This window comes from Tamandua tetradactyla, chromosome 5 (genome assembly GCF_023851605.1).
Source record: "Tamandua tetradactyla isolate mTamTet1 chromosome 5, mTamTet1.pri, whole genome shotgun sequence".
In the NCBI taxonomy this organism is placed as follows: Eukaryota; Metazoa; Chordata; class Mammalia; order Pilosa; family Myrmecophagidae; genus Tamandua; species Tamandua tetradactyla.
In genome coordinates this window covers 119,070,413-119,086,290 of record NC_135331.1, presented here as the reverse complement: position 1 = coordinate 119,086,290, position 15,878 = coordinate 119,070,413, and the positions used below count along the sequence as shown (strand labels likewise).

At 37.2% G+C, this 15,878-nt stretch overlaps 1 long non-coding RNA gene across 1 annotated transcript in view; it reads left to right on the top strand.

Annotated features, from left to right (window-relative positions):
• LOC143682709 (uncharacterized) overlaps nt 1-13,759 on the top strand; it is a 49,658-nt gene extending 35,899 nt beyond the window's left edge. Inside the window, exon 3 of the long non-coding RNA XR_013175241.1 lies at nt 13,483-13,759. This is a non-coding gene — a long non-coding RNA (uncharacterized LOC143682709). The remainder of the gene's footprint in view (nt 1-13,482) is intronic.
• Nucleotides 13,760-15,878: the final 2,119 nt, after the last annotated feature.

The following is a 15,878-nucleotide window of genomic DNA, read 5'->3' as shown; positions in this document are numbered from 1 at the left end:
TTAAAGATTTAAAAAATCCAACTGGCTGCTGAACACAAAGTGGCAAATATTTACCATGGCCAGATAAAGACAGGTGGCTGTTCCCTTAGTGATATTTTGCTTCTAAGTGAGCAGAAAGCTAATCTAAAATTTGACTGTTACAATGTCAAGGATAACCAGTAAATATTTGTCTGCTTCTTTTTGAATCATCTTTTGCCTCAAAAGTAATTTTCTTAATCTGAGAGCAGTGTTCTAATTGAGAAAAACAGAAAGAAGGCAGCCTATATTTTTCTCTGTTTCTGTTTTGTTCTGGGTTTGATAACCAGGAACAGTTTCCTTCTGCAGAGAGATGTCTGGGCAAAATTCGTGGCCATTTGTGAATGTACAGCATTGTTAAACTCTTCAGTCATCAAGCAAACAGAGGGAACGCACCCTGAGTGTTTTAATGAATGTCATTCACACAGAAATCTTGTTCTAGCTAGCAAACTGATTCAAATGCTGAAAGTAGACAAGTTGCTGGGGAAAAAATAAAATAAATTATAATTTCCCACTTCCCCTTCTTATTTTTTATTGATTCCTTTCCTCATATTTAAAATTGTATTGGCCTCAAGTAAGAGGCAATCAGATAATTGGTAAATAAATTAAAGAGAAGTGTGCTGGATGGATGTTTTCTAGAAGTCTCAGTACAGGCTGAGTGTATCCATTGGCATTCACTTGATACTATTAGGGAGTCATAGTGCAGAATATTGAATTCAAGTACAGCGATTTTTCTAGATGTCAGTGTTTGTAACCAGAGGGTTACTCTTCCTCAGGGCAATCTTCACCTTTATAAGCTTGGCCCTGAATAAATAGAAACTATTGATCAAGAGAAGTGAGGATGAGAACTATTTCTGATGTATCTTAGATTTCAAATAGTACTTCTGGGTGTTTGTTATCTGCGTGGCTCTCTGCTGAGAACCACATGAGTGTCTCTTCAAAATTGCTCTGTGGTCTGTCCTTAGTAATAAGCCCTTTGGGTTAGTAAAAAAGAAAGAGAAAAACTTCATTTCTGTCTTTGAGGAGGGTGTGAGTGGTTAGAGAACCAACACACAAGCACAATTAGAAAGTGTGCCAGTTTGAAACTATCATGTACCCTAGAAAAGCCATGTTTTAATCCTGACCTAATCTTGTGGGGCAGCCATTTCTTTTGTTTGTTTGTTTGTTTTTTGTGTGGGCAGGCTCCGGGAATCAAACTTGGGTCTCCCGCATGGAAGGTGAGAATTCTGCCACTAAGCCACTGTGCACCTGCCCAGCCATTTCTTTTAATCCTGATTCAATATTGTAGAGCAGAAACTCTTTATTAGATTATCTCCACAGAGACATGACATACACAAGTGTGGGTGTGACCCTTTGATTACATGAAGATGTGACTCCACCCATTCCAGGTGGGTCTTGATTAGCTTACTGGAATCTTTTAAAAGGGGAAAGATTTTGAAAAAACCTCAGATACAGACAGAGACAGACATTTAGAAATGCAGATGCAGGTGCTTGGAGAAAGTTATTTCAGGGACACTGATGCTGGGAGCGCCCACAGAGAGAGCAGACGTCCAGACATGGGCAGAGCCCAGTGGACATCAGCATGTGCCTCCCCATGAGATGCTAAGCAAGCCAGAAGCCAGAGCTGTGTTCCGGAGGAACTGAGTGAAGGCCCACAGACACGGAGAGAGGACACCACTGGCATCAGAAGTGGAAGCAACAAACCAGGAGCAGGGACCAGCAGACACCAGCCATGTGCCAGCTGACAGAGGTGTTTCAGATGGCATCAATCTTTTCTGAGTAAAGATAACCTCTTGTGCCTTAATTTGGACATGTTCACTTCCTTAGAACTAAACTTGTAACATAATAAATTCCCTTTATAAGAGCTGTTCCATTTCAGGTATATTGCATTCCCCCAGCTTAACAAATAATACAGAAAGCACTAGAGGAAAAAGGGTATGATAATCCCATATAAAGTAGGGTCTATGGAGTGAAGAATCATATATTATGTAGAGAGCATTGCACAGATGTTTTAGTCTGTAATGCTGCCAGAATGTGATATACCAGAACTGGAGTGACTTTTAAAAAGGAGAATTTAATAAGTTGTAAGTTTACAGTTATAAGGCAGTAAAAATATCCAAATTTAGGCACCAACAAGAGGTTACCTTAATTCAAGAAAGGCTGATGAAGTTCAGGGTTTCTCTCTCAACTGGGAGGGTACATGTTGACATCTGCTAGCTTTCTCTCCCCGCTTTTTGTTTTTTAGTTTATCTCTTTCTCTCTCTCTCTCTCTCTTTTTTTTAAATATTTTTATTGATAAACCTTAACATACAAATATTTCATACATAGTGTATAATCACTGGCTCACAATTCTTCACGTAGTTGTGCATTCATCACCATGATCGTTTTTAGAACATTTGCATCACTCCAGAAAAAGAAATAAAAGTGAAAAAAACTCATACATACCATATCTCTTACTCCCCCTGTCACTGACCACTGGTATTTCCATCTATCTAATTATTTTAACCTTTGACCCCTGTTATTTTTAAATTTTTTTATCCATATTTTTTACTAATCTGTCCATACCCTAGATAAAAGGATCATCAGACACACAAGGTTTTCACAGTCACACAATCACATGTAAAAACTACATTTTTATACAATCATCTTCAAGAAACAAGGCTACCGGAACATAGCTCTAGTTTCAGGTACTTCCCTCTAGCCACTCCAATACACCATCAACTAAAAAGGGATAGCTATGTAATGCGTAAGAATAACCTCCGGGATAATCTCTTGACTCTGTTTGAAATCTCTCAGCCCAGTGTCAGTACACTTTATTTTGTCTCATTTCTCTCTTCCCCCTTTTGGTCAAGAAGGTTTTCTCAATTCCTTGATGCTGGCTCCTGGTTTATCCCAGGATTTCTGTCCCATGTTGCCTGGGAGATTTATACCCCTGGGAATCATGTCTCACATGGAGGGGATGGGCAGTGAGTTCACTTGCCATGTTGGCTTAGAGAGGCCACATCTGAGCAACAAAAGTGATTCTCTGAGGGGCGGGCCACAGTGGCTCAGCAGGTAAGAATGCTTGCCTGCCATGCCCGAGGACCCGGGTTCAATTCCCGGTGCCTGCCCATGTAAAAAAAAAAAAAAAAAAGTGATTCTCTGAGGATGATTCTTAGGCCTAGTTTTAAGTAGGCTTAGCCTATCCTTTGCAAGATTAAGTCTCCTAGGGGCAATCCCTAATATCAAGGGCTTGGCCTATTGATTTGTTTGTCTCCAGGGCTTGCGAGAATATCAGAAATTCTCCAAATGGGGAGGTTGAATATTTCCTCCTTTCTCCCCAGTGCCCCCAGGGGACCTTGCAAATATTTCATTATTCACTGCCCAAATTACTCTGGGATATATCAAGGCATCATACTAACCTGGACAAACCAACAAAGTCTCACATCCTATTTAAGATATCAGGTATTCCTTATGGTGTTCAACTGAACTGACCATACAAGTGAAATTAGGGAATGCACAACCTAAAATATAAATTTTGCACCCAATAAACATCTCTCCCTTTGGTCTTACACAGAATTTGAAGTCTTAAAATATGGATCATATCATCCTTTACCTTATATTCTGACCTTAATCTTATCCAGATCAGCTGCATTCATATCTCTAGTCGAAGTCAGATCCCTTTTTCAACTTTTTAAACAGTTCCTGTATGGTGTACTGCTGACTTTGATAGTTTCAGAGCTCTAACTCTGAGTCTCAGGTTTCACATAAATACCTTAAGTTTCTGGGAATGACCAGGTTATAAACAAACAGCTCAGCATGTCAGAAATTAGAAATAACAGTTATAACTCATGAATATATGTAACTTCGGTAAGAGTTTACAATCTAGGACCCTTTGTAATATAAAGGCCTCAACCCCAATAACCCATGCTCTCAACTTCAGATCATGGAGTTTTTATATTATAGTTAGTCCATATGACTGAGGCATGATAATATTTGTCTTTTGTTTCTGACATTTCATTCAACATACAGTCCTTAAATTTCATTAACCTAGTTTCATGCCTCACAACTTCATTCCTTCTTGCAGCCAGTCAGTAGTCCATTGTATGTATATGCCATAGTCCCCCCTTGATTCCTCAGAGGTACCATTAGCCCCCTTCATGCATAGTGGTTGCAAACACTGCTTCCATAGACACCAGTGTGCAAATGTCCATTCGCGTCCCCACACTCAGTTTCTCCAAGTATATACTGAGCAATATCTCTCTGTCCTGTTTCATGAAGTTCCACAGGTGTGGGGTGGGGGTGGGAGGCGTTTTCCTCTTTCTTCTCCAAAGGTCTCTGTTGGTTCTGGCTGCTAAAAAGTTTTTTCCAAAATAGTTCCTTCTTAAAGGGCTTCAGTAAGTAACCCCACATTGAATGGGTGGAGACACAACTCCATGGAAACCATCTAATCAAAGACTACCAGTCATAATTGGATGGGTCACATCACCACGGAAACAATAAAAAAGATCCTACCCAGCAATATTGAAGGAAGATTAAAGAACATGGGTGTTCTGAGATGCAAAACAGATTCAAACTGGTACAACAGGGCTTTAGACATGGGCTCTGAACTGCTTACTTGAGTCTGAATCTCAGCATTGCATTTATATTTAACTTCAGAAAAGTTAGTTAACCTCTAGATGATATGGAGATAATATCTCTACTGCATTTGGTTCTGAAGATTAAAAAAGATAAAACACAGAAAGTGATTATCATCATATCTAGATAGTAGTAAATGCTCAAAAATGTTAGCTGTTGTAAATTAATATCATAGTCAATATTGCTGATTAGGAAATTACCTCAACTAGACAAGGTAATTTTCTACCTACTTCCTAAATGCTATCTTGCTCTCTTCTTTTTTTTTTTTTGCATGGGCAGACACTGGGAAACAAACCCGGGTCTCCGGCATGGCAGGTGAGAACTCTGCCATTGAGCCACCGTGGCCCGCTCTCTCTCTTCTTTTTAACTAATTTCCAAATTCAATACTTTGTAGGCCCATGGTGGGTATAGAGTGTTCATAAATAAAAATTAATAAAAAATTTAAAATTATCAAAGTTGATTAATAATAATAGCTATAATTATTAAAATAATGTGTCATCAAGTGCCAAGTACCTTATATTTCCTATTTCATCTTCCCAACAACTTATGATGTAGGGAACTATATACAATCTGATATACACATATATGCATAATGAGTGTTTATTTTGCTTCATCTAACTACCTAAGGAATCAGAATAAATATGATACAGATCTTCTTGTCATTTCAGTGCAAACTATATATGATATTTGCCCTGAAAGATGATAATAGTTGCTATATAATAATGATAGATTATAATATAAATATAAATGTATAATAAAATAATAGCCAAAACTTATATAATTGTTGCCAGGCATTTTTCAAAAATATGTAATACATATTATACTAATTGATTTAATACAATTGCAGAAAGTCTGTATTGCTCATAAGAACCATCAATAATGCATTCTTTTAGCTATTTCTGGGTACACTGAACTCAATTTTTAAAACATCCTGGAACTACTTGATTACTAACATTTGTATCCTCTGGTTACCTTATAAGCTAAAAAAAAGAAAAAAAGGAAAGATCATTTCTCATTGAAATATCTCCTTATTGCTTGCTCTAGAAAGTCAAAATCAATAACAACAATAGAAGCCTCATAACATAAGCAGAGCTCCTGTGATAATTAAGAAATATTTGTGCCAAAATGTTATATTGTCTTCCTTGAACGGTCAGACTTTCCTAACATTTTATCACAAGCGATTTTTTTTCTCATTTCTAGTCAAAATCTCCTGTTGTTAAAAAATCAGATGTTTCCAAGACAATACTTATTTAAATTAAGAATTTGGGACATCAAGGAGGAATATGGCTAATGCCTGAGCCAGGTGTAAGCTTTGTAGTCAGGGATATTATGGTAAATAGAATAATGCTCTGCAAAGATGTCCAAATCCTAATCCCAGAATCTGTGAATATGTAACTTTACATGGCAAAAAGGACTTTGCAGATGTGATTAGTTGAAGGATTTTGAGATGGGGAGATTATTCTGGGTTGGCCTGATGCAATCATTAGGCTCCTTACAAGAGGAAGACAGGAAGTCAGAGAGGAGAAAAGATGCTACACTGATAGCTTTGATGATAGAAGAAGAGGCCATGAGCCAAGGAAAATAGACAGCTTCTAGAAGCTGGAAAAGGCAACGAAACAGATTCTTCCCTGGAGCATTCAGAAGGAATGAATGCAGTCTGTGGAACAATTTGTTCTGGCCTCCAGAACAGTAAAAAAATAATTTTGTGTTGTTTTAAGCTCCTACATTTCTGGTAATTTGTTACAGCAGTCATAGGAAACTAACATAGGTACTAAATGGAAGCATCATCATTTGTTTAAGTTTTTGACCATTTTGACTATAATAATATATATTATACAGTACAATACAACATAAATATTAAAAGAACTGTTACTGCAAATAGAAAGAAGAGAGCCTTATTAACTATAAACAATTCATGAGCTTGGCAATACCAAATAAAAGCAGATGTTTCAAAGCATTGGCCTGGGAAGGGGGTATTGGTAATTTGTATTCCAAAAAGCAAGGAAAACTGCAGTTGTCAGATGTGTTCTACTATAGTGCCTTATTGGAACATCAAGGCAGCAGGGAATTTGTTCAAAGTTGATTGGTCAGAGCTTAGGTTTCTTTTCTCATCCTATTTTTTGTAGACTTGAAGCTTCATTCTCCAAGCTTTTGAAGTCTGAATTTTGATTGTATCAGTTCAGGGCATCCCTCTTGTGTGTCTCCTTTGCCAGGAATCATTTAGTAACTGAGGCCTGAAAGTCAATGAGGGTTCCTTTCACAGTGAGATAAGATATATGATATGACATATGATATGAAATATATGATATGGTTTAGTAGGGTACGGTATGACACAATACAATACAGTACAATACAATACCACAGTTCTGAATTGTGTCTTCTCCATTTTAACATTTTGGAAATCGTGATGCTTCTTAAAATCAATATCACATGATCATTTTCAGGTGTCAAAGGTGCTATAGAGGAATTGCTCACACATTTGTGAGCTTAGAACACAAACAACAAATCTTGCAGAATAGATGTCAATGACTTGATTAGAAATGCTAGATACAATGGTGGAGCAACTATTAAGCAATTTTATTTTGAAATGATTTCAAATTTTCAGAAAAATTGCACACAGATTTGCCATATAAGCTTGATTCCAAAAAGGTTAACTTTGATTACATCTGTTTTATCATTCTGTCTCTATGTAAATCTTTTTTTTTTTTTAATTTAAAGTAAGTTGTAAAAATTTCAACAAATGGTGCTGCAATAATGGGACAGTCACATGGAAAAAGAATGAAATGTGACTCCTACCACAAAGCATACAAAAATAGAAAAAGTAACTTGTAGGCATGAAGACACAATATCTTTTACCTCTAAGTAATATTTTAGTGTATGTATCATAAAAACTAGGAAATTTTCTAATATAACCACAGTACAGGTATCAAAATAAGTAAATCAGCATTGATACAATACTCTGATATAGCTCAAAGATATTCAAATTTTGCCAATTGTCTGAATGATGTCCTTTATAACAAAATAACAGAATAATTCTAGTTCAGGATCCAAACCAGAATCACACGTCACATTTAGATATCATGTCTCTTTCATCATCTTTAATCTGGAACACTTTCCTTGTCTTTCATGCCCTGACAGTTTTAAAGATTATTTTGTAGAATGTGCCTTAATTTGAGTTTGCTCTGGTTTGTCTTCACAATTACATTCAGGTTATATTTTATATTTTTGGCATGATTATCAGAGATTCCTTTTTGGTGTATCCTGTCAGGAGTTACCAGGCATCATTTTGTCCCATTGCTGATGTTGACTTTGATCATTTAGTTAAGTTGATGTCACCATGATCCTCCACTGTGGTTACTATTTTTTTCTTTGCAATTAACATGCATTTGTAGCAAGAAACTTTATGATCATACAAATCTACTTCTACTCATCATAATTTTCTAACAGAGTACTCTTTTAAACCCTAGAAACAAAATGGTTGTGGGGAGGAGGTACAAGAGTTGGCAAGTGACAGGTGTTTGCAATACTTTTGAAATGAGAATCAAAGATATGCCACCTCTACTTAAATTCAGTCAGTCTTAGAGCTTCACAACAATGGCTCTTGGTTCTTTGGTGCATCACATTATGAAATGTTTTAGTTTCTCAGCTGTGAAACAAATACCATATAATGGGTTGGGTTAATAACAGGAATTAATTTATTGGTTCATGGTTTCAAAGGTTAGAAGGTTTGCCTCCTCCCGGTGTTGCTATCTTCTGGTTGGCAGGCAATCTTTGAGGTTCCTTAGCTTTTCTATCACATGGTGTGGTAGTTTGAAAAACATGTTCTTAAATTTAATCCTTCCTGTGAGTATGGAAGTAGGGCCATCTTATAAGGTTAATTCAGCTAATAGTCACCTCAGTCAGAGTGGGTCTTAATTCTATTACTGGAGTCCTTTCTAAGAGAACGAAATTCAGACAGACAGACAGAGAGAGAGAAAGCAACAGGAGGCAAGAAGTGAACCTCAGAAAGAAGGGAGAGAACAGGAGACACTGCCATGTGCCTTGCTATGTGTCAAACTAAGGACCTCAGGATCACTAGTAGCCCCTAGCTCCAGAATGCCCCAAGGTAGAAAGCATCACCTTGATGATACCTTGATTTGGAATTTTTTTTAATCCTCAAAATGGTGAATAAATAAATTCTCATTGTTTAAGCTGAACCATGAAACTGGTACTTGTTGGAGCAGCCCAGGAAACTAAATAAAACACATGGCAATGCATATGGTGGTGTCTTCTCTTTTGTCTTATGGATTCCATTGACTTCCAGCTTCTGGTTGCCCCCATGAGGTTTCCCTTTCCCTCTAATTTTCACTCTACTTATAAAAGACTCAGTAATTCTAACCTGAATTGAAACCCAACCTCATTCAGTCAGATGACATCTAAACTGAAGTAACATTTTGAAGAGATCTTATTTACAATGACTCCATACCCACCAGAATGCAGACCAAGAACATGTCCAAACTGGGGTATGCAATTCAATCTACCATATAGATTATATATATATACGTATGTATGAATGTGTTTGATGCTAGATGGTATGATGGTTTAGAGCTGTACATACTACAGAAAAACATGTTCTTAAAGTTAATCCATTCCTGTGGGTGTGAACCCATTGTAAGTAGGGCTTCTTGATGAAGCTACTTCAGTTAAGCTATGACCCATCTCATTCAGGATGGGTTTTAATTTTATTACTTGAGTCCTTTATAAATGGAAAGAAGACAAAGAGAGAGAGCATGGAAACAAGAGGCTGAAATCAATGAACCCTGAAAAGAAGATGGAGACCAGAAGATGCCATCATGTGCCTTGCCATCTGGCAGAGGAGCCAAAGATTGCTAACAGCCAGTCTTCAAGAAAAAAATACCACCTTAGTGATGTCTTTAATTGGCCATTTTCTCTACCTCAAAACTGTAAGCTAATAAATTCCTGTTGTTCAAACTGAACCCTTTTGTGGTATTTGCTTTAAGCAGCCTAGGGAACTAAAACAGATGGTGGTATGTGTTTGGAAGAAAAATTATGCAGGAAAGAGGAATAACTTGAGTTGAGGTGACAATATGGTGGGGGATTTTAATTTTAAGTGGGGTGATCAGAAAAGACTTGCTGAAAAGGTGACATTTTAATAAAGACTTGAGGGAGTTGTACCAGCCAGTCAAGGAGGTGTCTGGAGAACAGCAAGTGCAGAGTTTTGAGGTGGGTGTACCTGCTGTTTTTGGAATCGAGAGCTAGGAAGAGAGTAGTTCCAGTGGGTGGTGAGAATGGGGAGATGGTGAACTTCTATTGCTAAACTACTGATGCACAAGTTAGTGCTATTTTGTGGAGAGTGTTATAAAGGTTCCCCATCAGATCATCATGTGGTCCAGATAGCCTTCTTTATGGGACCTTCTTACCTTGATGTCTCATGATTCTTGGTAATTGTGAAGATGCACTTTACTTTCACTAGGCAGAAGAGAGACGTCTTCAATTTCCAAACCAGTGGGAGAAAAACAGTGAGTAGTCAAATTCACTTTCCCCTTTTTGGAATTTAAATTCCATAAAGATGAGGGGTTTTACCATTTTTTTTCTTTTCTTTTTCTTTTTTGGTTCACTGCTTTGTCTTCAGGTGCAAGAAATGTGTGCCTGGCCAATCGTAATTGCAAAAGAAATATTATTTAAAGAATGAGCATTTGGGTTTATAAACAATCAGCATTCCCCCATTCCTGCTAAAGAGGAGTTAAGTGAAAATCATCAACTTCTTCATAATTAAAGAATGATTGGTGATTGTGATAAATAGACCTTTTTTATATATAACCATGAAAATATTTTAAAGACAATTAGTCATATTACAATTTTGGCACTTAAAATCCTGCATTTGCTACATAAATAATGGTGGGGGTAGGATAAAGGGCAAAAAAAAAAATTGGGTAGATTGTAATGCTAGTAGTCAATGAGAGGGAGGGGTAAGGCGTATGGTTTTTTTTCTTTTTCTGGAGTGATGCAAAGGTTCTAAAAATGATCATGGTGATGAATACACAACTATGTGATGGACATAGTGAGCCAGTGACTGTATATTTTGGATGGAATGTAAACTACGTGAAGATATCTCAATAAAAAATTTTTTTAAAACAAAAAAACAAAAAAACAAAAAACAAACAAAAATCCTGCATTTGCAGGATCAGATATCTCTTCTGCTAGTTATCAAAATGACACAGTTACTTAGTTCTCTGTTCAAATCTCATGTTTTCTAAATAAATTTAACTTTCCTTGACCACTTTATCTAAACTTCCTCTCCATGCCTATTACTTTCTATTTCATTTACTCTGCTTCATTTTTTCTTCATAGACTTATTACCACCTGACATATAATTTAGTAATTTTTGTTTAATTTCTGTTTGCCCCTACCAACCTATAATTGCCATGAGGAAGGGATGTGATATATTTTGTTCATTGTTGTACCCAAAGGGCCTAGAACAGTGTGGCACGTTAGAGAGCTCATTAAATATTTGCTAAATGAATGTAAGGAAAAATATTTTCTTTTTTCCATTCTTTGCTTTGCTACTATTTGCTTCTTTCTCACTCTCTTTTTTTTTTTGCAGCATAAACATATTTTATTTACAAATTCAATACTTAAAAATAGTTAATTATCAGCTAATATGCTGAGCTCTAAAAATGGATGGTTACTTAGCTGTGACTTGAAAGGCAACAGAGATCAGTGATTTTTTGTTTTTAATCGTTTTTTGAGTGGGGGCATCAATGAATAGTATGATGAACTAAAAATGTGAGATAGACCTGCTAGAGTTGAGGAAACTAATCCAATCAGACATTGACCTGACAGGCATCAGCAAGCCATTTCCTACTCCTCTTTACTTCATTATCTGTATTTTAATAATGCAATCTTACCATAAATGTAAATGGATTCTTTAATGGTCACCTTAATTGCCAGTGAAACTCTCTTTTTTTTTTTAGGAGATGGTCCGTATCTTCACTGACCTAGTGTAGTGGGTTCTGAAGTCAGATATCTGTAGCTTTGCCCCTGTGACTTACTTTGTGTCATTCTTCGGCAAAACTCCCCTCTTTAAGCTTCAATTTTTGTTATCAATAACCAATTGTTACTTGGTAGAATTTTGAGCTGAAATGAGCTCATGCAAGTCAAGTGTTTACCATAAAGAATGCACATGTACATGCTCAGGAAACATGCATTATCAGTAATTGGAGAGGAACCTCCAAGAGTGGCAACCTGTGATCCAGGGAGGTGCCAATCAGGTTCCGTGGCATCTCTCCAAACAGAACTGACAGCCCTCAAATAATTTTCAATGACTTTTTACAAAAAGACTATTCTTACATTTGTTATGAAGGGAATTTCTAGTTTAGATATACTTTTGAGTTACTTTAGAACATCTTATGACTTTAACCCACTCTAACTATCTTCCAATAATAGAATCCATAGTTACAGAATATAATTCAAAAGTCTATTGGAGTGCCCCCACCTCACCCTGCCCTGCATCACCACCTCAGCTACCTGTTGGGGTCTTTCTTGTTGAAGTCTTTTTGAGGCATCATACTCACAAAGTCTTCCTGAAGTATCAGTTTAAGTTCCCAATGCAGGGTGCATCCTATTTATAACAATTTCAAGACCTCTCTCCAGTGTGGAGATCCACTCTTATAATGATATAATATCCACACATAAGCTATATATGAATTTTAACTGTAATTGAAGCATTCTAACTGTAATTGAAGGCTGTCTCACACACACACTTCACATGTCAAATTTCCCTCCAAGGTGAACTCTCAGGTTTTGGTGAGGTCCCTCCTAAGATGGAAGTTTCTTTCACATTGAGCACATGCACAGGGCTTCTCTCCAGTGTGGATGCTATGATAACGCATAAGGCTTGAGCTCTGGCTAAAGGCTTTTCCACATACTTGGCATTTATGAGGTTTCTCTGGCATAGACTCTCCGGTGCCTGCTATGATCCCTGCTTTTCCACACTGCTCACAGTTGTAGGGTCTGTTGCTAATGTGGATACTCTGATGGGTGAGAAAATTTGATCTTTGAAAGTTTGCTCACAGTAGTTACACTGATAAAGATGTTCTCCTGTGTGGACGCCTGGATGTTTGGTGAAGTCCCTACTAAAACAGAAGGCTTTCTTACTCCAATCACATGCATAAAACCTCTCTCCTATTTAAATATGTTGGTGCATGATAAGGTTTAAACTTTGGCAGAAGGCTTTCCCACAACCATTGCATTTATAAGATTTCTTTCCCATGTGGTTTCTCTGATGTCTAATAAGACTTTATTTCTTACAGAAGGCTTTTCCACAGTTATTACATTTATAAGGTTTCTCTTTTGTGTGAATCTCTGATGCTTGGTAAGATGTGTGCTAAGATGGAAAGATTTCTCACAGTAATTATGAGAACAGGGTTTCTCTCCAGTGTGTACCCTCCTATGCTGAGGGAGCTGCAAGCCATTCCAAAAGGTTCTTCCACATTACAACACTTATATGGTTTCTCTCTAGAATGAATTCACTCAAGTAAAATAAAGTAAGAGTTCTGCTTGAAGGATTTTCCACAGTCACCACACTTAAATGACTTTTCCCCTGTATGGATTTTCCAATGCTTGTAAGGGTCGAGTTGCCAGTAAATGGTTTCCCATATTCAGTACACAAAGGGCTTCTCTCATGGATGTTTTCCAACATGCATTATAAGATGAGACTTCTGACCTCAGAGTTTCCTACAGTTGGTACATGCATAGGATTTCTTTAGTCTGGGGATTTTCTGATGATTCCAGGTGGCTGAGCAACATCTGGGGAATTCTGATGTTTCTGTCAACTTTCTTCGTTTTTAGGCTGTTTCTCCAATGGGGGATTTTCTTTGAGATCATCTGGTGGAGCTGCAAGTAGAGTGAGGCCTGGAAATGCTCCCATGGCTTTTCTAACAGAACAGCAGCCATCGCTGAGGATCCATTGGACCTTTCACAAGGGACTCGGAAGGATCAAGAAGAGCTTGTTCCACCTTCCAACCTGAGCTCCTGCAGCCCACAGAGGTCGGGGTGGGGTGTCCCCCTGTGGGCTGTGGTGCGGTCCGGAGGCTCCTGCCTGCCTCCCTGCCCACCCCATTGTTCGAGTTGCAGGTCATCTCCTTGGAGCCCCAGGGTGCAGGACCACCTCCTGGGACCATGGCGGGGGGGCAGTGCCCAGTGAATGAACAGACCTCCTGGCCACCCGTGGGGCCGCTGGGCCTTGAATATCGGCTTCTTTTTAAAGACAAATCTAAGTGCAGTAAGAAAAATTTTCAATAATTATAAAAGAGTATGGTATAAATTTTCACTGTATATTCTGTTTTGGTTCCTTAAAAATATACTCTGTGGTGGGAACTATTTCTCTGGGTAGGGAGGTTCTTAAACATCTCTGAGCATGTCCAGGTAAGCACTCTGACCCAAGGATGGAAGCTATGCTTGCACAGAAGATCCTTTTAGGTACGAAGGATTGAGTCATTCTGTGTGTTTGTCAGTCTCTTTGCCTATTGATTCTGCAACTCAAAGAAAGGGACAGCAAGTTCTGGTCAGATTGCTCAATTTCCTTCCCCCTTGCTGTTACTGACCTCTGCTGATACAGAGCAGCGCCTCTGTTCAATTTCATTACTACTTGGTAATTTCCAAGGGTGAAAACATTCAATAACAAATCTCATCTTTCTGGAAAAAGAAAAATCAAACACACCCTAGACCTTAAAGGACACAGTGACCTCTGCTATTTATCTCCTTAAATGGCTTCCTGGGTTTGGAAGTTGTCTGTGAGGAGCCACATACAGGGTCACATGTCTTCAGTGTTACTGAGAGGCAGATGTAGGCTGTAATGTGCTCAAAAGAGAAAGGAAGCTTGAGCAGCTTCTGCCTTCTTCTTGACCACCAGATGTGCCTCCTCCTGAGACCTGCAGCAAGCTTGACTCACTGAGGTCATTTTTTTTAAAAATTGTATTCATGGTACAATTAATCCTCACCCTTATCTAATTCAACCACCTCATCTGGTCAACCTATGCCAGGAAAAAAATTTCATCCCTTCGTTTTGGAAACAAATGAACAATATGACATGACTCATGAATGAGACATTTTAAAGATTAATAACCTTAGTGGAGTCTTGCGATAAGGCAGTAAACATGATATTCCAAAATAGAAGGAATAAAATCAAATTATGTGTTCTTGCATAAATATCTAATCTAATGTATGAGTTTTGGAAAGTCTCGTGTATTTCACAAATCCTTACCCTATGTTATATTTTGATCTCATACACTAGTTTCAAAAACAAGACTGTGTAGATATTGCCACCTACTGTTTGCTTGGAAGCATACTCGTACAATTCACTTTATATAATAGTCTTTCTTCTGATCACATTTCTTTTTATACAAAGACCATTTTTGTCTCAACCCCCTTCTTTTTAAATTATTGACTTACTCTTAAGTATTCTACCTATAAGACTTTACAAGAAATTCTTCCACTGACATAGTGGGCAATCTGAGACACTGACTTAAATTTCCCCAATATGTTGAAGACAAATTCAGATTGGAAAAGATTATACAGCACATGTAATTGAACTCCCATTTTAAAAATACCCTAGTCTTCAATTGAATACAAAGTTGTCAAGATTATGGAATTTCTGCTACTATATGTAATTTTATGATACAAATTCAAGATATTGATAAGGCATATTTTGCTTTTGTCCCTGTATTTGGATATCAGTGGTTGAGTGGCAGTTTTCTTTATTAACACACAAAAATACAATTACTTTACCTACTGGTCTTACTTCCAAATTGTTTTACTTTGTAGTTCTGTGAAGTACATATAGCACTATTTTAAGCACACTGTCAGTTAAAACCAGAAATAAAATGAAATTCTTAAAATTTTAATGACCATGTTTCTGGCTAATTTAAATGTACAGAGATAGCCCATGATCTGCAAATAAAAAATAACTATGAGTATACCCATAATAATCATAATTAAAATCTGTAAAAATGTTTTATAATTTTTAAAGCATTTTTGTGTATTTTGGTAAAATTGATGCTAGTAACTATGCTAATTAGGGCAGTAATTCTTTCCATATTACAGATGAGGAAAGTAAGGCTGAGAGAAATTAAGGGATTTGGTGAATATTACACAGATAAAATAGCTCTATAAAACCAATCTTAATATTATATTATTAAATATTATTCACTTTTTACTAATCCTGAAGTTACTTTAATTAATTTACC